Genomic DNA, 26,894 nt, shown 5'->3' with positions numbered 1-26,894 from the left:
GTTTACATCTAGCCTGAAAGAGCATGGCAAAGATATTCCATATTTAAAGATGTTCAACTCCCAGATAGCTCCAGATAAAGATTGAGATAGCCATCTAAAATGGCAGATCCCTCTCTTCCTTAATGGGTCTACATTTTCTAGCCTGCTTTGTACTTTAAAAATAAAATGAATATGCTAGAGATATGTTGGAAAGATCACCTCTTTTCTAGTCCTTTAGAAAAATATTTTTATCTGTAACTAGCTGTCAGAATGAACTTTATCACATTAAGTGTAGGAGGAGGAGAACAGGTGATTGGGATTAAGAGGTCTATAGATGGATGCTTCATTGTGTAAGGGAAAATAACAAGAGGAAACACATTCAAAGAAGACCTGCAGACTGTATTTGTTGGGGTTATTTAGTATATGGGATTTGATAGCTTGTTGACTGAGAAGAGTTTCCAGAAGGAAAAAGCAGATCAAGAAGATGAAGGAACCTAAGACAAGGGTCACAGGAGGTATGAGGGTTTTTGTTGTTGTTGTTGTTGTTTTTTATTTTTTGTTTTTCTTTATTTCTCTGAGCAGGCTTCACATTTTAAAGTTAGCCTTAACTATCATGCACAAGCAGAAGGGACCGTAGATCTCTAACAAGCAACAGACTAATAATCCTGTAACACCCCCTCCACCCCCTCCACTGCCTCCCCCATTGTTGTTGGCATTGCTCTGACATGAGCCAAATATCAGAGCACGCTGTAGGTATAGAAAGTGAAGATCAAATTGAAGTTATTGTGAAACCTTAAATAGTCTTTGCCAAAAATCCTTGGATTTGGTCTTAAGTAAGTGTGATTTGGTACAACCATGTGTTGGCTGCTGATAATTCCAGTGATTTTAAAAAATTGTTGTCTTTTTCTTTAGTTCCTTTAATGGCTGCTAAATAACATACATTTAATTACAATAGATAAAAGATTTAAAGGAGAGTACTATGCAGAATTGTTGTTACTGATTGACTTTAGAAATATTTTGGGCACAAGCTTAGCAGATGTGTTAGTTTTGTCAAAAGGCTTACCCCTCTTCCTTTTTATTGTTTCTTATGAGAGAGATATCTTACTAAGTAGGATAAGAGGTAAGACATATTTGTAAAAGAAAGCCATGAGAAAACAAGTAATATCAGTGAATATTTTATAAAAGAATCACACTGGGTAATTATTTCATATTATATGAAATATGGGGGCAGCTATGTAGCGCAGTGGATAAAGCACCAGCCCTGGATTCAGGAGGACCTGAGTTCAAATCCAGCTTCAGACACGACATTTACTAGCTGTGTGACCCTGGATAAGTCACTTAAACCTCAATGTCCTTCCAAAAACAAAAACAAAAACAAACCCTATTTTATGAAATATATGTATGCATATATTCTTTCTGTCATAAGAAAATCATTTTTAAGAGTCCTAACACATCTTTGTTCCTTTACCAAAAGACTCAAATCCTGAAATGCTCATTTTAATCCCAAACTCTAGTTGTGGTTCTGCCCCTAATTAGCTCTATGACTTTGAACAAATTACTTTGACTCTCTAAGCCTCAGTTTCCTTATCTGTAAAATAAGGGAAGCATGGACTAGGTGATCTCTGCCTGCACATAATAGGCACTTAACAAACATTTACTCTAAGAATCTCCCTTTTTCCAAGTTTCTATTAAGCTAAAAAAAGGCAAGTATGCCATTGTCAGGAGTTGTACAGAGCTTCTCTATTCTTAAATACACCAGTATCGTTATAATATCGTCACACATCTTTGCTTTTTAATTCATTCCATTACAAATATAGGGGAAAATACCTACCCATTTCACATTTCTTCCTCCACCCCCTGCCCCTAAACCTGAATAATATACGAGGTAGCTTTGACCACCAACTGTCTCACTTTGTCTTCTTCCTCTGGCTTTAAACATTGTCATAACCTGCTTACAGGTCTTTCGCTCCAGCGGCCTCCTCCTTGGCAGCAAATATTTGTCAAATGTCATCCCTTCTTGCTACTGCTTCATAGGAACAGGAGTTCTATCAATTTGCTGGGCGTTTTTGTGTACGTCATTCTTGTCCAATTGCTCTATAACATCTGACACTCCCTACCCCTTCCTTAACCCCCTCCCCTTTCTCTGTCTACCTTTTATAAAGGATTGAGTTGTGTTTTATCCCCTAATCCTTTCAAAATACTGTGTACCTTTCTAAATGATGGCAACCCCCTGACAAGGCAAGGGAGATGAGAAAACTGGAAACCACATCAGAAGGGTCTGCTAAATCTGTTGTGACAACAGGGAAGGAATGCTAGGACTTGCTTCATTTAGGTCTGAAAGCACCTTTGTTATGTTTCTGACAGAAAGGAAGAGAGGGTGGAGGCCCTGGAACTGTTTGGCCTGTTCCCCTGCTGTCTGTCAATCACTTTAGCACTGAGGGGAAAAAAAAAAAGCTAAGAGATAAAAATAACATAATGCTTCTCAAGAAAAAAAAAAAGGTTCACAAATATCACATAAAGTTAATCATGATACATCATGACAATTACAGATAGAAAAATTATCTAATTTCTGCCTAGGAGAAGGTGGCCAAATGTTACAGAAATTGAATTCCTAACTTCCATCTTGGCCCAATTGTTAGTTTTACCCTCATAGGTTGGAAACTCGATATTTACGGTGGATTTTGTTTGTTTGTTTTTCCGCTTAGTAAGGTTCTCATTTGCATGAAGCTGTCAAGACTTCTGGCATTTAATGTTTCTAATGCCACTTTCATTATTTCACCAAATCTCTCCCGCAATTTATGATACTTATAAGGAAAGACACTTGAAAAAATCAGAAAATGGGTCACGGACCCAGGCATGACATATTGGCCAAAAGAATTGCTATCTATATGAGCTCCTACAATCACCCTGGCAATAATGAGAAGTTTCCTTCCCTTCCAAAACAGTTTCTAATCCTTCCAGCAATAGCAAAGGATTGCAAATATACTTGCAAGTGCATGCAGATGCTTAATCACAGCCCAGGATATAGGATAGCAAAAATAAGTCTGAGACCAATGGTTAGCAAATTTCTCTGAAGGTTTTCAACTTATGACATCACCTTAAGGAGAAAGGGTTCTGATGCAATTGACATTGATTTGGGCATGTTAGTGGTTATCTGTAGGAAAATATTTACATATGATGTTGTTTATTTTAAATTATATCCAGATTTAAAAGGCCATTAAACCTTTGAAAGTATTTAGTGATATTTATAGTTTTATGATTTTGAGTAGAACTACACAATCAAAACCCAAGTGTACATCTTTCATAAGCCAATCATTGTGATGAGGAATAAAGACAAATTCATGATAAAAACAGCCAGTCAATAAGCATTTATTAAATATCCACTATTTGGCAGGCATTGTGATAAGCTCTGGAAATACGAAAAGAGACAAGAGACAATCCCTGCCCTCAAGAAGCTCACAGTCTGAAACAGGTTATACTTTTATATATGCAGACGGTTAATACTTGACACAGAAAAGATATCTAGCTGAATTTAAAAATAAAAATCTTCTGAAAATGAGTCATCAATCTAATACTATATTTTGTGTTTTCTATTTGATGCTTGAATTTTCAGCAAGACTAAAAGCAAGAAAGTTTTGTAGCAACAAAAGTTTTTCAGTTATTGTTTATATATGAGTAGCTTCTCAGATTTCCATAGTCTCCAAATCAAGCTCTGCAGTTTCAAAAACATTTCTTTTTATCACTGACTCAAAAAGAATGTGGATGAAAAACATTATCCTTCCTTAAAATGTGTTTTAAAGCCTCAGTTTCTTCATATGTGAAATGGGTACATTAATTGCATCCATCTCCTAAGCGTCTGATAATCAAATGAGGCAAAATTTATACAGCACTTGCATTGTCTGACAAATCATATACATGCTTAATAATAACTACTTGTTTCCTTTTTTCCTAGTGACAAGTACAATTTTAAAATTATCTACATTTCACTGAGATTTAGTGTGACTTTAAGACTCATAGACAACATACACCTCTGGCAATGAGTATACTTTTTCACTACCACCAAGACTGATTGTATAGTCCAAGATAAGAATGTTCCTTTTGTTTCTTTACTGTTTTCCCCGTTGATCTTGTGTGTGTGTGTGTGTGTGTGTGTGTGTGTGTGTGTTGAGGAGGCAGGGGAATGGAGGGGAGGGGGTACAAGGATGGAGGGGAGAGAGGGGAGGGAAGGTGAGGGGAGGAAGAGGGAGAGAGGATTTTCACATTTGTGATGATCTGGTAACAATGGGAATACTAGAATAGAGGCTAATAGTTACTTTCATTCAGTCATATATTTCCAGTCTGAATTGTTATACAAGGGAAGCAACTACTTCCAACTTCCCTTTTAGTAAGTTGGATTAGTAGACATAATTGATGGTTTTAACACTATATACATTTTTAATTCAGTTGTATCTTTACTAGGTCATGGTTAATGTTAAAAAAAAATAGTGATTCTGGAGGAGGTAGGTGGCCTAGTGGATAAAGCACTGGTCTTGGATTCAGGAGGACCTGAGTTCAAATCTGGACTCAGACACTTGACACTTATTAGCTGTGTGACCCTGGGCAAGTGACTTAACCTTCATTGCCCCACAAAAACAAAACAAAAAACAAAATAGTGATTCTTAAGGGGGAAAAGCACTGTAATAGAGAATACAATTATAATTTCATAAGGGACTAAATATATTTGTTATACTCCCTGGAAAAAAGTAATATTTTTTAAAATTCAGTAAGTGATCTGCTAGGAAAAGAGTACCTTGTCTCAGGTGAGGCTGAGCTAAAAAGACAATTGTTTCTTTTTTATCTGTGAATACAGGTGACATCTTTTCAGATAATGATGACATTGGGATTTTGGATTTGATCAAGTGAATAATCAAAATTCTAACTGCCAATTTATGATCAATTCAACTTTATAATTAATATGACAATATATTAATTCAAAATAATTCTACATAAATAATATTTATGACAGACCCTTTGCTATTATAATAGCTTTAATACTTTAAGCACTATGAAAATTGTGGTGGATTTTGTTTTTATTGATATAAATGAATTTGGTGGGTTTTTTTATTATTCTGGGCTGCATTATTAAATTCTTGTAGAGTATTGTATAAATCCTCATCTTTACACCCACATTCAAATGACCCCCAAACAAATGTAACTTGCATATACCACCCTCTCTGGACATTCATTAAGAAACGGGATTTGGGCTGTAATAATCCTTTTGTGAAAAGATAAAATTGTCTAAAAGCTGATTTAGAGAGGTTTGGGGCATCAGTACGCCAATAGAAGGAAACATGGAGTACAAAGACAATAAAACAAGTCACTTTTTTTTTTGGAGGGAAATAATTTTTTTCCCGTTGTATTTAAATTTCTGTGACTCTATTTGGGATTTTCTTGACAGAGATGATAGAGTGGTTTGCCATTTCCTTCTCCAGATCATTTTACAGAAGAGGTAACTGAGGCAAACCCAGGATCACAAAGCTACTGTGTCTGAGGCCAGATGTGAATTCAGGGAAAGAAGTCTTCCTGACTCCAACCCCAGCATTCTGTCTACTGTGCCAACTAGCTGCCCTTTTAAAGGGAATATACTTACAATTAGAAATACTTTTTGAGGGAATATATTTACAATATAATGTGCTGTCCAAGAAGATGGAGGAAACAGGTTGGTTCAAATGGAGCTTCAGGTGGGGCCAATTCCATGAGGGCTTCAAGTGTCACAAAGGCAATGGTTTATCCACCAGACACTGCGGAGGAGAGAGCTATGTGACTGGACCTGAAGAGCGGTCACAGCATGGTTTTCTAAAGCCGACAGTGTCTCATTATCTCTCACTGATGCTGGAAAGGAAGTGGTAGTTAAGTACTATCACTCCAAGCCCTTCGAGTTTTAACAGAAGTGATGTAAATTGTTTTCCCTATCTTTCCATCCTCATCCTTTTTTTTTTTGTGGGGCAATGGGGGTTAAGTGACTTGCCCAGGGTCACACAGCTAGTAAGTGTCAAGTGTCTGAGGCCGGATTTGAACTCAGGTACTCCTGAATCCAGGGCCGGTGCTTTATCCACTGCGCCACCTAACCACCCCCATCCTCATCCTTTCTTCTCAGGAAAGGAAAGTATATTTTAGATCACAACTGAGTAGGAAATTTCAAATAATAGCTTAATATATTCATGTCATCAACATGTTCAACACATTCATAACTCTAAGGAAGTCAGGTTTTCATCCATTGTTATTTAAGGAAGACTCCATATGAAACATAGACTGGGGAGTATCTCCCTAAACATAAGGAATAGGCCATTAATAATTTATCATTGTTCCTAGACATGTTAAGGATGTGATAAGGTACTGTAAGCAAATTGTCAAATAGGAAAAAACCATTGAAAAAATGTCAAAAATAATTATTGCTTTCCTAACGGGAATTTCTCTTTTGAGACACATTGTTGTTGGCAACTGAGTTAACACCTCCCTACAGTAAGCAAAGCACATAATTATGTACATTAAGAGCAAACCCTTTTGGAGAAATTCTCAACTAAATCTGCTCCTTAGAGAAAAATAGGAAAGGCACTTGTAATTAGATAAGCTGTCCCTTTAGACAAGAACCAACATAGTTTCTAGATAATTAGTAGATAATTTTGCAGGTATTTCTGGCAGTGAGTACTAAAAGCAAAGCTAAGGCAGGTAAGCCACTCTAAGAATTGCCCTGTGGCCAGCAGGCTGTTAGTGTTAATTGAGATGAGGGAGTGAAAGATCTTAAGGACTATTTCAGAATTACTCCTTGTCTTGATTTGGTTAAGATTAAAATATAATTGCCCAGAGTGATACTAATTTGGTAATTAAAAGACCATTGATTACATAAGCTATTTTCTGGAAAATATCTTGTCTTATTAATCATTAAGTTGAGTTGATCACAAATTGGCAATTGGAATTTTGATTATGCACTTGATCATGCATTATGTATTATGATCAGTATTATACATAATTTACTGAACTATTAGTTGAGTTCACATGTTCAGGCCCATATGGGAAATCATTCATGGTCATTCTATTAATGGGAAGGAGACTATCATTGGGTCTTGAAAAGAATTTGCTAGAATGTCACAGGATTTATCACAGCTGTCACTAACCCAACCATCATTTGCAAGAACAAGAGAAAAGAAATGTCAAATCTTACTTTTTTGAGTGGTGAAATTCATGTAGAATTATCAAATCATTTAAAAATGACCTTTTAGTTTGAATTTTTTGTGTTCACTGCTAAAATTTTTATTAAGATAATATTTATTTGGCAGGGAAGGAAGGCCTGAAGTAAAGCTGGGATAAGGAGAAACTTTATACATAAAAGAATATTGGGGCAGCTAGGTGGCACAGTGGATAGAGCACTGGCCCTGGAATCAGGAGTACCTGAGTTCAAATCTGCCCTCAGACACTTAACACTTACTAGCTGTGTGACCTTGGGCAAGTCACTTAACCCCAAGAAAAGAAAAAAGAATATTGATTAGAAATTTGTAAAATAGGTCTCGTAAGTTAGGATTACATTGCAACCATTCTCAATGTCCTGATCTCTGGGAACATGCTCCTCTACTCTGTTCATTGTGCCTTATTATCTTAACATAGTAAAAACCTAAACACTTACCTAATAGCCAGAAAACCTGTATTCCCATATTAGTTCTATCTTTTATAAGTTAACACAAAATTCTGATTCTGCTGTTTCAACATACTGTAGAAGTCACTTGGGGTTGTCCGAGATTATTTCCATGGTGGGCATACTCTGGCAGGTAAACTGTGAAGTATTGAGAACAGAATGAATATAAGTTGGAATGGAATGAGTTTTGAGAATGTAATAGATGGTAGCTGAAGTTTTATCAAGCTAATGCCAGGGGTTCATCCCCAATTTAGTCATAGGATGACGATTTCCCCCCACACATATCAATTCACACTATTTACCAAATCATAGAGCAATCAAAGTCTTCATTGGTGGAGAAGGTCTCTCCATTGACAAAATAACAAACCTTGAAGCACCAATAAGTCTGGACAAATCACTTAATTTTTCTGAGACTTGGTTTCCTCATCTCAAACACTGGCATACCTTTTGCCCTGCCTACTTTACAGGGTGTTTGTGAAGCAAGCATTTTGCAAACCTTAAAGCAGCATAGAAATATGATCTGAACATTTCATTGTTTTCATATTGAGAAGAATGTACTCCCCCGCTTTTGTTTTTTGGCAATCCATATTTTAACATTCTCCAAAACTCTACATTAGAACTCATCACCACCTCAATGATGCTAGGAAATAATCACATTTTCTTTCTTTTCTTAAATTGATATTACCACTACCACCATCATCAATAGTATTGCTAGATATTCACACTTCAATAGCTGAAGCCAAAATCATTATACTGATATTGGTATATACTTTATCAACGGAATAGTTTTGCCATTTCTTTCTCCAGTGGATCCAGTAGATCCTTTTGTCAGTCAATTAGAGGTTAAATGATTTGTCCAGGGTCATACAGCTAGGAAAAGTCTGCTGCTGGTTTTGAACTCAGGTCTTCCTGACTCTAGCCCTAATAGTCTATCCACTGAGCCACCATATGCCTTAAATTATTACTGGGTTTTATTTGACTCTTTGTAACCTCATTTGTGGTTTTCTTTTTTTGGGGGGGGGCAGAGGTTAAGTGACTTCCCTAGGATCACACAGCTAGTAAGCGTCAAGTGTCTGAGACCAGATTTGAACTCATGTTTTCCTGAATCCAGGGCCGTTGCTTTATCCACTGTGCTACCTTGCCACCCCCATTTGTGGTTTTCTTAACAAAGATACTGGAATATTTTGCCATTGCCTTTTCCTGGTCATTTTACATATTAGGAAACTGAGGCAAATAGGATTAAGTGACTTGCCCACAGTTACAGAGCTACTAAGTGTCTGAGGCAAGATTTCAAGTCAGGTCTTCCTAACTTAAAGCTTGGCGCTCTATCCACCTAGCTGCCCCTAAATGGGATTAGGAAAGCTTCCAGTAGAAGGTGGTATTTTAGTTGATCATAGCCACCTTCACAAAGCTGTCACAGCTTCTTCTACTCCACTAATTGCCATGTTTCATACATGTATAACCCATATCTGATTGTTTGCTGCCTCAGGGAGAGGAAGGGAGGGAGGGAAAGAAGGATAAAAATTGGAACCCAAAGCTATAAATAAAAATGTTTATCATTAAAAAAAAAATAACTCCTACTCACAAATAGACCCTATGAGTTCATTAACAAAAGATTTTCTGAAACCTGCCTAAGATTTTTATATCTCTATGACCTTGGGTAAATCATTTCAGCTTCTTCCCTGTATGTTTCCTCTTCTATAAAATGAGAGGTTTGGACTGGACAATTTATCTCTGGAATCCTTTTCTGCTCTAGATCAATGATTCTATTATCTTTTGATTTTGATACTTTTCAACATTTATACGTAATTTACACAGTGAAATCAGTTTCACTTTAACATGCTTTAGGTACAAATCTCTGGCTCCCCTCTTTTTTATCTTTATTTTATATTTTCTCTCTTTGATTTCCATGCTTCCCACACTTGAGATCAGGAGAACCCCAAAGCTAAAGTAACTCTAACTCAGAGACATTCCCAGAGTCAATACACCTTTTAATTTAAGGGTTAAGCATTCCCCTTACTACCTAGGCTTATAAAGCCTGGTGTTATGCAAACAGTGGAAAGCTATCATTTCAGTAAGAAGTGCCTTAAGACATTCCTAAGGGAAGGAGGAAGAATCTGTTTGCTTCCACACTTTTTTTACATGTTTAACTATGCAGAGTTTGCCTGGTAAGCCTGCGATCAAGGCATATGACATTAAGTGAGTACTGAAGGAAGTGAGTATGTTTCAACAGAATTAAAAATGTCTGCATATGTCTCAGCTTGACATTGATGCCTGTTGATATGGGTCGAAGTGGGGACATTTTTTCAGTAATGACATTTGGGGATGGGTGCTGCATTGGGCCTCATTAAAGTAAAAGGTGGTGTCATTCACAGACCAGAGTACTGGCAGAAACAGGCTAATAGTGTGGGTAAGTTCATGTTCCTTTATTTGAAGTGAAAATCATACTTTGTGTTACAAAGGGACTTTCTGAATTCTCAATCCCAGTTATGAGCTTAAAGTGAATTTTAAAACTGTTTTTTATCCTAAAAATCAAAATGAAACAAAATACTTTTGTCAGGGTTTATAGAAGAAATTAAACCCTCCGGACTTTATCAGAACTCTTCAGAATCTTTTGAGGTTCTCCATCCCTAGGAAAGAAGATAAAAAATATCTTTCCTAAGGATGAAGTTAAGCTCATGTTGCTTATCAAAGCGTTCCAAAGCCCCCAGCCTGTGCAGTTAGCTTGAGTGTTACAAAGCTTATCCAGTTACTCTTTAGGATAGAGCAGAAATATTATTTGGACACAAAGCCTACTTATTATTTAGTAGCTTTGGAGAGCTTGAGTTCAAGGGGACTCAAGGTGAAAAGTCAATGGAGATATCTTATTGAGGAAGGACATTTGCTGAAGAAAAGTCAATATTTGTGCTTAATCTTACTGGTACTATTTACCTCCCCTCCACTCCTTCTGTTGGCTGCAGTAGAGAAACAGGGTCGGGTCATGAGCCACCCTTTTTCCCCGTGCCTTGTGTATCCCTTTGCCCCATGTTTAATAGCTTACGTTCTCTTGCAGCATATTGCAAAGGGTCAGCAAGGTCGAGCATGATTTGTGAGCTCTCACTTGAGAGACAAGTTAGTGTCAGCTGCAGATCCACTCAAATACCACATTACCCGCTGATGGCCTTCTGAAGTGATTCTGCCCCCGGACCCTGAAGAAGATTGATTGTTGGTGATCTCTGCATAAGATGCCACTGTTGTAGACTGTCTTCAGCTCCAGCTCACATATCTCACCTCTGGGCAGGAGGGCAGTGTAATTGATGTTTAGTGTGCCTCAAGGGGTTAAAAGATTAATGCAACCATGGAGAGATCATATGAGCTGTGGTATTCAGGACCTATCTAGATTAGGATCTGTTGTATTACATTTCACTAAGAGGTTAAAAAGTAAATCAAAAAGGGAAATACAACACTGTTCACCAGTGGGGGATAGGGCAGGGTGGCTGAGTAGAATAAATACTCTAAAATGTTTCTTTCTTTCTTTCTTTTTTTTACTTACAAGCAAAAAAAAAAGTTCATCACTGTAAGGCTCCTTCCTCTCCTCTCTACAGCTGTTGTTTATTTTTTTCAAGCTGTCTTGTCTCTTCTCTTAGGTGAGCTGAAAGTTTCTCTCTGAAAGAGGGAATATTTGAGGAGCCACTAAAAGGACATTGCATGTCTTTACACAGCTGGCTATTCCCTTCCTCCCCCCCCCCCATAGCTAGAATGCTTTCTGTCCTCAGCTCTGCTACTTGGAAGGAATTCCTAGGAGTCTGTTCAAGACTCGGTTCCAGTACCGCCTTCTGTGCCTGAACTTTTTTGATCCATATTGTCATTACCTCTGAAATTACAATGCATTTGCTTATCTTGTACAAGTTATTTCTGCATACCTATGCTTAGAAAGAAAGATCCTTGAGGGCAAGAACTATTGATTTTTCTCTTAATATCCTTGGAGTCTAGTACAGTGCCCAGCATATAATATAAGTTTAGTGAATATTTGTTGAATTGAGAAACATTCAAAAAGAAGAGAAACCCTCATTCGTAAGTGTAAAGACTCTTTGGTTGGTTTGTTGATGGTCAAAAGCATAACTGAAAGAGTTTTATGCCACTACTGATTTTTGTCTCTTCACCTCACAGATTGGTCATAGATCTCATTTATCCTAGTTGACTCAAATCTGCAATATGTACAAGGATGAAATGGCTTAGCAAGTACTGAAACAAGCAGTCTAGATGAAGGAGAGAGAATCAATATAATTCAATGTGGCTACACAGAGAGCTTTCTGATAAGCTCATATGTCAAAAGGACAAGTATAAAGGACACAATGGATGTTGGATGTCTGGCATATATTCAAGGACATGTAAAAAAGAGTGGCACAGAGCTATGGAACTATCACCAGTAAAGACCAGCATGAGAAAGGCCTTCAAAGAAAAAACAAGTCACTGTCTTAATAAAGATTAAAGAAGCACAAGGTAGAAAAAAGCGCCAGATTTCTTGAGGAGTAATACAAAATGTAAGGTAGTCAGATGATATAAAGAGATTCTTTGGGAAAAATGAGATTCTCTTCCCCAAAAGAGTAATTTATGATTGGTTTTTGGTGGGTTCTTATCAAAGTTGAAGAGGATTAGAAGCTAGGGATAGTTATCAAGAAGACTGGACCTAGGGATAAGAGGCTATTTCATTCCAATGGAAAGACGAAAGACTATTTGGGTAATTGGAAGCTAGTTAATATTTAACCTCCCTTACCAGAAAAATGGTCTTTGGGCCTTTACTACTAGTTTTACTCTGAAAGGGTTACTTACCTTCATTATCAGGGGTTTTTGAGCTACTCAAAGACTTCATAGCATAGTGGGTCATTGAAAAGATTATATTCCTTACAAAGTCTCCTGAAGATATAAATACAATAATAAAAGTCATTTAAAGTTGTTTAATGTTCCTTCCAGATCTAAATTCCACAATTCTATCATTCTTTGGGGTAGAAATATTAAAGGATAGGCCTACTTCTTGGTCAGATAGTATAATGTTAACACACGAGAACAGATCTATTCAACTCCTATACACATTTGGCTTTTCTATTATGTAAAATATTTTTAAAATTAGAAAAGCCTGAAGTGTATCTGTTCATCTCATCAATTTAAAGTTCTATCAATGATGTAGATCCCAAGTCTTCTATACCTGGACCATCCCATACTACTCTTGTTCATGTTTTCCCATAAATTCTTTCCAGGGTTCACTCAACACGCTAGAGAACGATTATCCTAGATGTCCACCCATCATACCACATTTTTTTTCATTTATTCCTATGATTTCCCTGAACTTTTGTTTTTTTGAGATGAATTTTATTATTTTTTCTTGATCTATAAAATATTTTTGATAGTTTGATTTTTATAGCACTAAATAAATGAACTTAGGATAGTAATTTTTATTATATTGGCTTGCCCTACCCATGAGCAATTAATATTTTTTTCCAGTTGTTTAGATCTGACTTCGTTTGTGTGAAAAGTATTTTTTATAGTTTTGGTCATATAGTTCCTGGGTTTGTCTTGGCATGTAGACTCCCCAAGTATTTTATATCATCTACTATAATTTTAAATGGAATTTCTCTTTCTGTGCATGGTTGCTAGACTTTGTTGGTAATATATAGAAATGCTGATGATTGATGTGGGTTTATTTTATATACTCCAGCTTTAAGTTGTTAATAATTTCAAGTAGCTTTTTAGATGATTCTCTAGGATGTTCTAAGCATAACAATATAACATTTCCAAAGAGTGATAGTTTTGTTTCCTCATTACCTATTCTAATTCCTTTCATTTCTTTTTCTTCTCTTATTGCTATAGCTGATATTTCTCATACAATATCTAATAATAGAAGGTGATAATGGGCATCCTTGTTTCACCCCTGATTGTATCGAAAAAGTCTTCTAGCTTATCCCCATTACAGATAATGCTTGATGATGGTTTTGGATAAATAGTACTTAACATTTTAAAGTAAGTTATTTTATTCCTTTTATTATTCCTTTTATTCTTATGCTCTCTAGTATTTTTAATAAAACTGGGTGCTGTATTTTTTCAAAGGCCTTTTCTGTGTCTATTGAGATAATAATATGATTTTTGTTGGCTTTGCTATTTATATGGTCAATTATGCTCTAAACTTCCTAATATTAAACCAGACCTGCATTTCTGGTATAAAGCCCACCTGTTCATAGTGTATGATCCTTGTGATGTATTGCTGTAATCTTTTTGCTAGTATTTTATTTAAAAATTTCTCATTAATATTTATTGGTGATATTGACCTATATTTTCTTTCTCTGTTTTGGCTCTTCGTGGTTGGATATCAGCACCATATTTGTCTCATGAAAAGAATTTTTCCACTTATTTTCTCAAATAATTTATATAGTATTGGGATTAATTATTCTTTAAATGTTTGGTAGAATTCACTGGTGAATTCATCTGGTCCTGGGGATTTTTTCTTAGGAAGTTCATTGAAAGTTCAATTTCTTTTTTTAAAACTGGATTAAGTATTTTATTCTTCTGTTATTCTGAGAAATTTATATTTTTAAAGATATTCATCCATTTAATTTAGATTTGTAACGACTGGAATAATGCCACCTGCTGGAGACTTAGTGTAGAAGAGTTCTGCCATGAAGCGAAGGTCTTTGAGGGCAAGACCCAGGAGTCTTTTCTTTGGCATCAGGAAGTTACGTGGGCTAGTGGGAGGAGGAAGGAAGAGACTGGCACTTGCTCTGAGGCTCTTTCCTTTGGACTCTGGTGGAGAGCGGAGCTAGAAATGTGCTCTCCCTTTAATAGATAGGAATCTAGGCCTTTCTCTCTCTTTACCAAATTCTTATTCTCCTTAATAAATGCTTAAAAGTCTAATTCTTGCTAAAGCTTATAATTTATTGGCGACCACTCATTAGATATTTTAGACAGTTTAGCTAGAATTTTAGCCCTTAACAGATTGTCAAATTTATTGGCATATAATTGGGTAAAATAGTTCCCAATTGTCTTAATTTCTTCTTCATTGTTAGTAAGTTCACCCCTTTCATTTTTGATACTAGTAATTTGGTTTTCTTCTTTCTTTTTTTGATCAAATTAACCAATGTTTTATCTATTTTATTTGTTTTTTCATAAAACCAGATCCTATTATTAATTCAATGATTTTCTTACTTTCAATTGTACTAATCTCTCTTTTGATTTTTAGGATTTCCAATGTGGTGCTTAGTTGGGGATTTTTAATTTGTACATTTTATGTTTTTTTTTAGTTGCATGCCCAATTAATCTGCTTTTTCTCTTTTTCATTAATGTAAACAATTAGGGATATGAATTTTCCCCTAAGTACTGCTTTGCCTGCATCCCATAAATTTTGATATGTTGTCTCATCATTGTCATTTTCTTTATTGAAATCATGGATTGTTTCTATGATTTCTTCTTTAACCTCCTAGTTTTTGGAAATCAGATGATTTAATTTCCAAATGATTTTAAATCTCTCTTTCAATTGTCCATTATCGAATGCAATTTTTATTGCATTATGATCTGAAAAGCATGTATTTACTCTTTCTGCATCTGGTTGTAAGGTTTTTATGCCTAGGTCAATTTTTGTGTAGGTCCCATGTACTGCTGAGAAGAAGGTATATTCCTTTCTATTCCCATTCAATATTCTCTAGATATCTATCATCTAACTTTTCAAGAATTTTATTCATCTCCTTAACTTCTTTCTTGTTTATTTTTTGGTTAGATTTATCCAGTTCTGAGAGGGGAAATTTAAGGTCCCCCATTGGGATAGTTTTATTATCTATTTCTTCCTGTAACTCATTCAACTTCTTTAAAAATCTAGATACTATACCATTTGGTGCGTATGTTAAGTATTGATATGACTTCATTGTCTATGTTACCTTTCAGCAAGATATAGTTTCCTTCTTTATCTCTTTTAACTACATCTATTTTTTGCTCTTACTTTGTCTGAGATCATGATCATTTTTTTGCTTTAGCTGAAGTGTTATAGATTCTGTTCTAGACATTTACCCTGTGTGTATCTCTCTGCTTCAAATGTGTTTCTTGTAAACAACATATGGTAGGATTTTGGTTTTTAATCCATTTTGCTATCTGCTTCCATTTAATAGGTGAGTCCATCCCATTCACATTTATAATATGATGACTATTTCCCTCCATGCTATTTTTTCACCTATTTATCCCCCCCAACTCTTACCCCCTGCTTTTTCACTCTGTACAAGTGCTTTACTTATGATCACTGACTTCCATAATATCCCCTCCTTTGTATTAGTCCCCCTTCCCCCTTCTATTGTCTCCATACCTTTTTAAACTTCCTTATAGGGTAAGACAAATTTCTATATCCAACTGAGTGTGTCTCTTTTTTCCCTCTTTGAACCAATTTTGATGAGAGTAAGGTTTAATCTTTGCCTCCCTCCCCACCATCTTATCCTCCATTATGATAGTTCTTTTGTAGCTCTTTTTTTTTTTTGTGGGACAATTTACCCAATTCAATTTCCCCACTCCTTCTTCTATGCAATTTCTTTCTTACCCTTTATTTTGTTTTTTGAGATATAGTCCCATCAATGTCACCTTACAACCACACCCTCTGTCTAAATATATTCCTAATTATTATTATTTTGAGTGGGGCAATGAGGTTTAAGTGACTTGCCCAGGGTCACACAGCTAGTAAGTGTCAAGTGTCTGAGTCTGAATTTGAACTCAGGTCCTCCTGAATCCAGGACCAGTGCTTTCTCCACTGTACCACGTAGATGCCCCCTAATTATTCTTATAAGAAAGTTGTTATGACTTAGAAATATTATCCTTGGGGGCAGCTAGATGGCGAAGTGGATAGAGCACCGGCCCTGGAGTCAGGAGTACCTGAGTTCAAATCCGTCCTTAGACACTTAACACTTACTATCTGTGTGACCCTGGGCAAGTCACTTAACCCCAATTGCCTCACTAAAAAAAAAAAAAAAAGAAGAAATATTATCCTCCCTTCAATGTCACCCTATAACCACATCCTCTGTCTATATACACTCCTTCTAATCTCTCTTATAGTAAAGTTTTTCAGACTTACAAATAGTATCTTGTAATATAAAAATATAATAAGTTTAACCTTATTGAATTTCTGTTTTTCTTTCTTGTTTATTTTTTTACCTTTTTATGTTTTCCTGGCGTCTTGTATTTGGAGGTCAATTTTTTTTAAATTTAACTTTAGCCTTTTAATCAGAATTGCTTAAAAGTTCTCTATTTCATTAAATTTCCATTTTCCCCCTGAACAATTATATTTTATTTTGTTGGGTAGGTGATTCTTAGCTGTAAGCCTAACTTCTTTGCCTTCAGGTATATCATATTCCAAGCCATGCTGTTCTTTAATGTGGAAGCTGTCAAATCTTGTATAATTCTGACTGTAGCTAAACCATATTTGAATTATTTCTTTTTGGCTCTTTGTAATACTTTCTCCTTGATCTGTGAACTTTGAAATTTTTCTGTGATGCTCTTGGGAGTTTTTCATTTTGTGATCTCTTTCAGGTGGTGATCGGTACACTCTTTCAATTTCTATTTTGTCCTCTGGTTCTAACATAACTTCCTCTTTTGGTTCAGGAAGTGGCACGTGGAGGGAGATGGAGTATAGGAGAGACCCCCTTTCTGCCCAGGATTTTGGTGTAGTGAGGGACTTCACGTGGATTGCTAGGATGCTGCTGCTGCTAAGCTTGCTGCTTTAGAAGCCCCTGAATTTGTATTTAACCTTTCTTCTTCTCATAAAGAAATTGCAGGCTAAAGAAGTCAATGGGGTCTGGGTGACTCCAGAGGGGAAGCCACTTCTCCCCCGGAACTTCTATCATCTGGTATGCCTATCTATTCTCAGAAAAGGCCGTTTTGGCACACAAGGAATTGTGGACTCAGTAAAAAAGGTTTGGATTGCCCCTGGAGTTACTAATGTGGTCTCTAGGGTTTGTGCCTCATGTTCTGTTGGTCAAACTTATAATCAACATGCCTTCAGGGCTAAAGCTTATGGAGGGCGTCCTTTAGCATATACATCTTTTGAGCATCTGCAAATTGATTATATCACAATGCCTAAGGCAGGACGTTATAAGTTTTGTCTTGTTATAGTTGATCAGCTCCCTCAGTGGGTGGAGGCATTTCCCAGCCCTGAGCCACAGCTGCCTTTGTTGCCAAAACCTTCCTGAAGATACTGTTGCTCCTTTTGGTCCACCAGCCTGTATTGGTTCTGACAAAGGCACACATTTTACTGATTCTGTTCATTCCCAAATCTATTCTTTCTTGGGAGTAACTCGAAAGTTCTATACACCCTACCACCCACAAAGCTCAGGCCAGGTAGAATGTATGGATAAAGAGCTTAAGAGCATGATTGGCAAATTGTGCACTGAAACTCATTTGAAGTGGCCTGATGTTCTTCCCTTGGCACTGTTCTATCTGCGCAGCAGGCCAAGAGGAGAACTACATATGTCACCTTTCGAGATGCTTTTTGGCCATCCCCCTATACAAGCAAAATCTTTTTCCTCAGTATATACATCATTGGTGGGCAGAGATACCTCTGTTGCTTCCTATATACAGGAGTCATAAGCCAGGCTATGTGAACTCCATGAGACAGGGGCAGCAGTACAGTCTGGCCCCTTGGAATTCTTAAATGATTTGAAACCAGGAGACAGTGTATATATTAAAAATTTTCATCATACTAGTGGGACCCAGCCAGCTTGGGAAGGTCCTTTCCAAGTATTGCTAACAACTCCAACTGCCATCAAAATCAGAGAGAAGGACTCTTAGATACATTGTTCCCACATAAAACCAGTACCAGGACATGCAGACCATTGAATTTCATGGTCTCTTATTCTTTCATGTGTATTTTGTTCTATTCATCTATCTTTCCAATTTTGAACCAGTGCAAGATGGTTTTGATTTCATAATACAATATTAATTCTGTGAGTATTGTGCTCCCATATTCTAAATTTTTTTCCAATTGATTATTTGATCAAATTCTATAAAGCATTTCCCTGGCAAACTGGTTGCCATGGCAAGTGTAAATTAATTCTAGAAGTATTATTTTTGGTAAACATTAAAAAAAAGTCAGTTCAAATTTTATATAAGTTTCTTTTTATGCCATTGTATCTACATTTTGAAATAAATAGTATGAGTTTATTTTTGTAGATTTTCATTCTTTTTAGATTGTGTTTTAAGCCAATTTGAATTTCATTGTTTTTTATTCTTCCATGTGTATTTTGTTCTTCTAAACTGTTTTTCCAACTGGTTATTTGATCAAATTATATAAAGTACTTCCTTAGTAAATTGATTAACATGACAAGTGTAAATTAATTCTAGAAATACAATTTTTACAAAACATAATTATCATTATTTGGAGTTATTGCACATTGTAACATATTCTGAATCAAAGCAAATTCACATTTTTTTGCAATCATTATTATCCTCGATTTTTAAATCCATGTGAGACTTGGATTATGGAAGCTTACCATTTAAGAAATTAATTGCCTTTATCCATGAGAGGAATACATACAAGATCAGGCACTGGACTGTCACAGAAGGGGAGATACACATGAAGTTCAGGCAGTGCACTGCCTTGGGAAAGGCTGAGAGAATGGCTATTGGCAAGAGTTGAAATTGGATTCTTTTGGTTTAATTTTCCCCTACATGGCACCAGATGGCCAGGCTATGCCATCTCTTTCGACACCTGACTTCAATTCCCCCTTCTATATGCCTGATGTCATGGACATCTCAATCCTGTGCTGCTGATTAAGCCTGACTCAGTTATTTCTCTGTTTTTTAATGGTAACAACCATAAGTATCTAAGGTGTCATGATAAATACAATGTTGGATTTGGACTTGACATCTGCTACCAATTATATTAGATCCTTTAATTTCTCATAATGGCATGAGGATAATTATACAGATGATGCAAAAAGTGATGCAATGAAGATTTTTTAAAAATCATTTTCTTAATATCACAACTGTCTTCTCAATTTATTCCCCACAGGAGGGAATGTAGTAATATTAAGTTTTAGAGAATGTTTCAATTTTTGTTTTTATTATATGTTTCATGTGTAACAACTGGAAAATAATTGTAAAATCTCTAAAAGATTCTGAATTTCCTTAGATATGTTTTTTGAGAACTCTTATTATTTGATTTGATTATTGGCAAAGCTATTTAAAGTTGTGTTAAGTTCAATTTTGTAGGAAACTTTCCCAGCTGATTACCAGTATCTGAAACACCTGAGAGACTTTATAACCCCATCTGAAACTCTGCAGCTGAGACTTGTTAGTTGATCTTCAGCACCCACACCTGAAAGACTTCCTTTCCACAACTATACCCAGAGGACATCCCAAGAGTCATCTGAGGAAAGACTTCCAAAGACTTAAATGGACATTTTTTCCTTTTCCCCATTGCATACACTGTTTATAATGTCCACTTACTAAAGGAGAGTGCCCCCTTTAGTTTTTCTGTTTGTAATGTCCTCCTGACAAAAGGGGAGTGTCCCCTTTAGCCTTTGTTAATGCCTCACTCAATTTCTTTTCTCTCTTTTTGTTCCCTTTACTTTGTTAGTATCTAATGTCATTGCTTCATTAAGGAAACAATTGATTTTTAACAAAGCACAGGGGGGAATGTGATGAAATAATGGGATTTGGCAGAGGCCCAGGGGCCCCACCTGAAGAGTGATTTAGAATTGTTTGAATTGGGTGAGACTGAGAAACTGACTGAGAACTTACTTAAGAATGATTAAATTGAGACCATGACTGGCTGGTCCTGAGTGGGATGTTGTTCTCAGAGGCTGTGGACTACTGACGTCAGCAGGAGATGACCCTCAACCAATCAGCTTGAAGGACCTCCCTTTCTAGGGAGGGAGACAGGAAGTAGGAAGGGGAGGCTGGCTTGCTGGAACTTCCTCTTTTGGTTCAGAAACTGGTGTCTGGTGGGAGACGGAGAACAGGTGGGCCCCCCTTTCTGTCCAGGACTTTGGTGTGGTGAGGGACTTCATGTGGACTGCTAGGAAAAGAAAGGGTTTCTCTCTGGCTATACCAACTCTCTCTTCACTAATTTCTAATACACTTTAATAAATCCTTAAAAGCCTAAACTCTTGTTGAATTTATCAGTGATTTTAGCCAGCTTCCTCCCAAAAACTGGGCGGGGAGGGGGGCGCAGGTTAGGACCCACATTAGATTTTAAACATCATAGGGTGGAAGGCACTTTGGGAGCACTGGGGACTGACCTCTCTTGGCACAAGAGGCTTTGGGCCATGGACAGTTTGTGGGTACAGTCTCTGGTGTAGATCATGTTATCCAGCTCTCAATGCTATCCTTCCTCTTGCAGCTCTGAAGGCAGGAACTTGTACTCCCACTGTCAAATATAGGGCAGCTTCTTCCAAGCTTCTTCTAGCTCTCACTCCTCCCAAGCATTTCCTCTTAGACTTCAGTGATATGGACAATGCCTCAGACCATCCTTTCCTTCACCAAAACCATCTCATTCTCTTGGTCCTTAAAGGCTGCAACTTTCTGTTCATTCTTCACCAGGTTGTCTGCTTTCACTGCACTGCCTGCTGCCTGCAGCAGTTTCATAGCCTCCAAGTCTTGATTGGCATTGACTTTGCAGGCCACAAGCAGCTGGGCTGTGGAGGCAGCACCTAACTGGCAGATGAGATGAGCTTCTCCTGACTGGCATGACCCTGCACAGTTGCATTGGCTGCCTCACACAGATTATTGCTGGCAGTGGCCACGATTTGGGCAGCAGAAATGTGGGCCTGAGCCCACTGAACATCATGTACTGTGTTGGCTGGGATAGTACCCACCTTCCCCTGAGCCACCAACTCTCTGGGCAGCACATGCAGTCTTCTTCAGGCCCCTGGCTGTGCCTGGGATGAACTTAGCTGCTTCCAGGATCTGCTCCTCAAAGTTCAGGGATTCATCTGCTTCCCCGGGCTTGGCGCAGGGCTTTAGCTATTAACAGCTTCTTGGCTGCTGCCTCAATGGTTGCTGCAGCTCCCAGGAGTTCATTTTCTGCAATGACCACGGAGTCCTCAGGATCTACCCATTCTGTTCCCTTAATGGTCTCAACTGTTTGGATGAACTCAGTGACAATGTTGGTCATATGCTTTGAATGTCCAGCTAATTGCTGTTTCAGTTCTGGGCTCAGTTTCTGCAGGGTCAGTAGCACATGGTCCAGCAGCTCGAGGTAGCCATTGGAACACTCCTGGCCACAGTGTAAAGCCCAGAGCCATACTTCAGGAGCAACTTCAGGGTGATAGGCAGCCTCCTTGCAGGTCTGCAACATGTCAACTATGGCAGGAAGCTCAGGTTGCCTGGGGCCACTGATGACTTCCTGGTGGCAGGAATTGTTGGTAGCAACAGCCTTGGTGGTAGCACTCATGATACCTTTGGTCATTCCTATAAAATCTTCTGGGGTGGAGGTCTTGTCAGGGGGCTCTGGGGAACAGAAAACTGCCAGCCCCTGCCAAATGTGTTCCGTTGTAGCTTCCAGAGCCTGGGTGCCTTTGGTGGCCCCGTACTCCATGGCTTTCATAGTTTTGAGTTGGTTACCATCACCTTGGCAGAGTTCTCGAGTTGCTACACAGAAGGGTCATCTCCTACTTTACCAGCTGCAGCCTTGGTGGCACTGATGAAGTCACCAGAGCTTTGGCCAAATCCTTTCCTGGTGTAGGCATCACTAGGGCTACACTGCAGGGCACCTGCCTTTGTGACCAGTGCTGCACAGCCATATCCCAGCTCCTGCACATGGTGCTTGGTGTGGGCACCAATTTCCTTGTTTTTAACAGTCATGGCTGTAGGATTGGCTCATGGGGCAAGGCAGCCATAATCAGTGGGCAGCTATTTGGCCAGAGGGCTGAGCTCCTCTGGCCTAGAACTTGACTTGGTCATTATCTCCTTTAAGTTCACTGCTATGGTCTTGGCCATCCATAGTATGGTGTTCTGCAAAGGAACCATCCAGCTCTCCCATTGGTCCTTCATCATGCTGGTTTATGGCCTGTGTCTTCTACTTCTCTAATTTGCTTTTTAAACACCTTTGTAAACTCTTCCAGGAATTCTTTTTGGGCCTGAGACCAATTTATATATATATATATATATATATATATGTATGTGTGTGTATGTATGTATATATGTATGTGTGTGTGTATGTATGTATATATATAGATATAGATATAGATATAGATATAGATATAGATATAGATATAGATATAGATATAGATATAGATATAGATATAGATATAGATATAGATATAGATATAGATATAGATATAGATATAGATATAGATATAGATATAGATATAGATATAGATATAGATATAGATATATAAAATGTGGTAAAAAATATGAAAGTTTTTAACAGTCGGTTAGGATAACTGAAAGACGCCAGTTTTTGAAGGACCACCCTTTTGGGGAGGAGACGAACAGTCTGCCTGCTGCGCATGTCACACTGCCTGCGGGGACTCGACTTCCGGGGTGGAGAGAACAGAAGTGGAGCTTTTTCCTGCTTGGCGGGGCTCCTGATGGCGCGGCACAGACGGCCTCTCTCCAAAGGTGGCCTTTTCGGTTTGGTGAGTTTTTATAAGGAATATAGACTAAGCTTAGACTTAAGACGATTTGTATTGTGTTTCTACTTTCCTATCCTTTTAATCAACATCACCTTGTGACTACCATAACAATAAATAAAAGGTCTATCTAAAAAACCAAAAGCTTCTTCCATTTACTAGTCTGGGAGATAAATTAAGGGAAAGGTTAAGTAGGGGAGATTTATGATCTAATATCCAATTTTAAATCTCACAAAAGTTTATACCTTGCTTTTCTCTATCACCATAGTAATTTTCATTAGTCAGGCTTTTTTATTTGTTTGTTTGTTGACTGTCCCTTTTTGTGACTTGATGTTTTCATAAGAGTTGGGCTCTATTCCTGCACTGTCCCGTTTTTGTGCTGAGGCTCTGGTTCTTCCTGGTAGCTTTCACTGGGCTTCAGGCTTAGTCACTTGTTTTCTCTGTCGAATAACCTACCCTTTTGACTGGTTTTAAGGGTTTAGTCCTCCCTTTTGGCCTCCACTGGGTGTGTTGGTCTTCTTCAGGGGTGGTGTCCTGGTGCTGGTTCAAAAAAGTTAACAAAATCTTTCTGGTGGCTGGCCCTGAAGAAGTGATTTTGTATGCTGGTCTACCCCAGGGGTGGTGCTCTACTTCAGGGTTGCTCTCTTAACAGGACCTCTCTGTTAGCAAAATTACTTCCTGGAGGAGTAATTTTGTTGCAAATCTGCCCAAGTGTGGGGGCCCTACTGTGAGGTTGCTATGGTAATCAAGTCACTCTCCTAGCAGGCTCTGGAGGTGTAATTTTGTTGCAGATCTGCCAGAGTGTTGGAGCCTTCTGCTGCGGTTTGCTTTGGGAAAAGAGTCTCTCTGCTAGTAGGCCCCAGGGTCAGGAACTTGCTGTTGGCTACTCTTGGGTAGGGCTTCACTACTGGTCAGCAGTGGGGTCAAGGCTTCCCTAGTGGTCTGTGCTAGCTGTGGGGTGCCTGCTGAAGGTCCCTGCTAAGTTGCCCAGAATGTCTGCCTACCTAGGGAGCTGTTGATTTGCAAGAGGGAGAAGCCTCACTGGTCATTTTCCCCAGGCTCAGAGCCCTGCTTCAGGCTCTCTGCTCTGAACCCAGAAGCTGCTCCTACTTCTAAACCTCCCTTCCTTCCCACCCAGGTGAGACAGATCTTTCCTGCCAGGCTGGTAGGCTGCTTCCCTGCTTCTGGAACAATTCAGAGGCAGTTTTCTAGTGGTTTGGAGGGGAAATTTGGGAGAGATCCAGAGGGTTTCTTTCTTATTCTGCTGTCTTGGCACTGGACGCTCCATACATCATTCTTACAGCATGACTAGGCCAAATTAAGTCCTATCAAATAATGTATTCGAAGCATTCTTTACTCTCATGTTTTAAAGTTCTTCATTCACTTACATGTTGTAACAGGCTCAATCCTACTATGCACTTCTACATTGTTCTTTGAATGATATACATTTTCTTCCCTGCAAAGTATTGGAAAAAAGCAGAAATGGAATATCATGATAAGAGCCAATAATAAGTTAGCAACTTTTGTTTTAAATCCAAATGCCTAGAAAATTACGTATAAACCTAAATGAAAAAACTTATAGTGTTAGAATTAGTATCATCTAGTAGAAATAGGGATACACAGGGGAAATATAAGCTAAGCCCAGGTTCTGATGCTTACTAAACTGTGTAATCACAGACAAGTCATTTAATTTTGATTAGCCTCAGTTTTTGTATGAAAGGATGTTTGTAAACTATGGTTTCTAAACTATGAAGTCAACTATTTTCAACTTCTACCTCAGTATACATGCTCTCCTCAGTGATCCCCGATGGCAAATTCCAAGAGCCTTTTTTCCCCCAACCATTATCCTTAAGCTCTATGAAGCATTTGGCATTCTTAACTATCTCCTTCTATTAGGTTCATTATCTTCTATTGTTTTGTTGTCATGCCTTCTCTGACTCTTTTACTCTCTTATCCATATCTTGATCCCTTAATGTTGTTATAACTCAAAGATCTGCACCTTTAGGATCTCAGTTTCTTTCTCTACCATATCTCCATCCACAATATCAATCAAGATCTTGCTTTCAACTATTTCCTCTAAGGATATTAAGACCAAATATAGATCTCTGACCCTAGCTGAATCTTCTCCAAGCTTTAGTGCCTACAGAATATTTCCACCTGTGTCTTATTGGTACTTTATGAGTGATTGGCTGACTGGTGCCCCTTCCCTTCCTTCAGTTTCCCATGTCAAAACCTCAGGATCATCATCATTTTCTCTTACATATTCTCATAATTGACCAGTTACTAAACCCTAAAGATTCTCCCTCAGAATCCAAATTCAGTTTTCTTTAATGATACCATGTAAAAGAAAAGAAGAGAAAACCTTCCTTGATCTCCCTTTTTAATATAGATCTTCCTTTTTCATCTTCACAGAACACTTTTTTTTTACCTGATGGATACACTTCATCCATAGTATTGTGTTGTAGTTTATCAATAAGTCTTTTTCCTCTTCTGTGCTATATAAGCTCTATGAGAGTACGTACCAGGTCTTATCCAAAATTTCTATGTCCTTATGTGCTTAGCAGAGTTCCCTGAATATAGAAAAGGAAAAAGACTACATCTGAGATTTCACTAGTATAGTTGATTTCCAGGTGAGGAAATTCCCTTCATCAATGCAGGCTGGTAACTTTTTTCCTACTTATGGTGTTGGAGTGCTGCCAAAGTACACTGAGAAGTTGAGGGCCTTCCCTTGGATCACATAATTTAACCTATATGTCAGCAGCAGGATCTGAACTTAAATCTTCTGGGTTCTATGGCTAGCTCTCTATACATTGCACCTTATAGCTTCTCTACCCCAGAGAAGATACTTTATAAAAATTTGGCAAATGAGTGAATATATGTTATGTTTGTGATAATTTTTAAAGAACAGTGGAGGGTGGGGCAAGAACCAAAACACTAAGAACAAAAAATGGGTCAGTATGTTAAAATGAATAAAAACAGATGTCAACAACCACAGATTATTATATATGAACTTGGTCAATTAAAAAAAAACAAACAAAACCACTGGGATGTAAAGGGAAATGTCAATTATTAGAAGCCAGCATTGGTCCATTTTTTTTTTCTTAGAACAAATCAAGCCAAAGTAATACCATTCTGTTTTCATGAGGTTATTAACCCAATGGCTAGGAGGATGCTGTAGGGTTAATGCATTTGTATTTCAGCAAGACATTTGACAGTTTCTCATGATTTCTTTGAAGAAAAAGTGAAGAAATGAGGACTGAGGTAAATGGGTTGGGGGTTTAATTCACAGCTTGTTGAGCTACCACTACTAAAAAACAGTCATAAATGGATCAATGCCAATTTGGATGGAGTTCCTAGTACTATGCACAAGATCCTTTTCTCTGGCCCTACCCTGTTCAAAATTGTTATTAATAACTTAGATGAAGCATGCTTATCAAATTTGCCCAAGACACAAAGCTGGGAGCAATAACCAATAGGTTGGATGACAGGTACAGCATTCTAAAATAATGATAGTAGCTGGCATTTATGTAACACTTTACATATGTTATCTCATTTGATTTCAAAAGACTAGAACTATAAAATCAAATTTAGTCAGATAAAATTTACTTTTGAATCCTCAGTTTAGATACCCCCTCCAAATAAAATTTTTGTATTCAGGATGAAGGGACCTA

The 26,894-nt window shown here is 37.7% G+C and overlaps 1 pseudogene; it reads right to left on the bottom strand.

The window, feature by feature from the left end:
- Nucleotides 1–20,972: 20,972 nt before the first annotated feature.
- Nucleotides 20,973–22,453, bottom strand: LOC122748933 (annotated as a pseudogene).
- Between the last annotated feature and the right edge of the window lie 4,441 nt (nt 22,454–26,894).

The sequence above is a fragment of the Dromiciops gliroides genome, chromosome 1 (genome assembly GCF_019393635.1).
Source record: "Dromiciops gliroides isolate mDroGli1 chromosome 1, mDroGli1.pri, whole genome shotgun sequence".
Lineage (NCBI taxonomy): Eukaryota > Metazoa > Chordata > Mammalia > Microbiotheria > Microbiotheriidae > Dromiciops > Dromiciops gliroides.
Note: the sequence above shows the minus strand (reverse complement) of the source record. Positions and strands in the feature narration are given on the sequence as shown.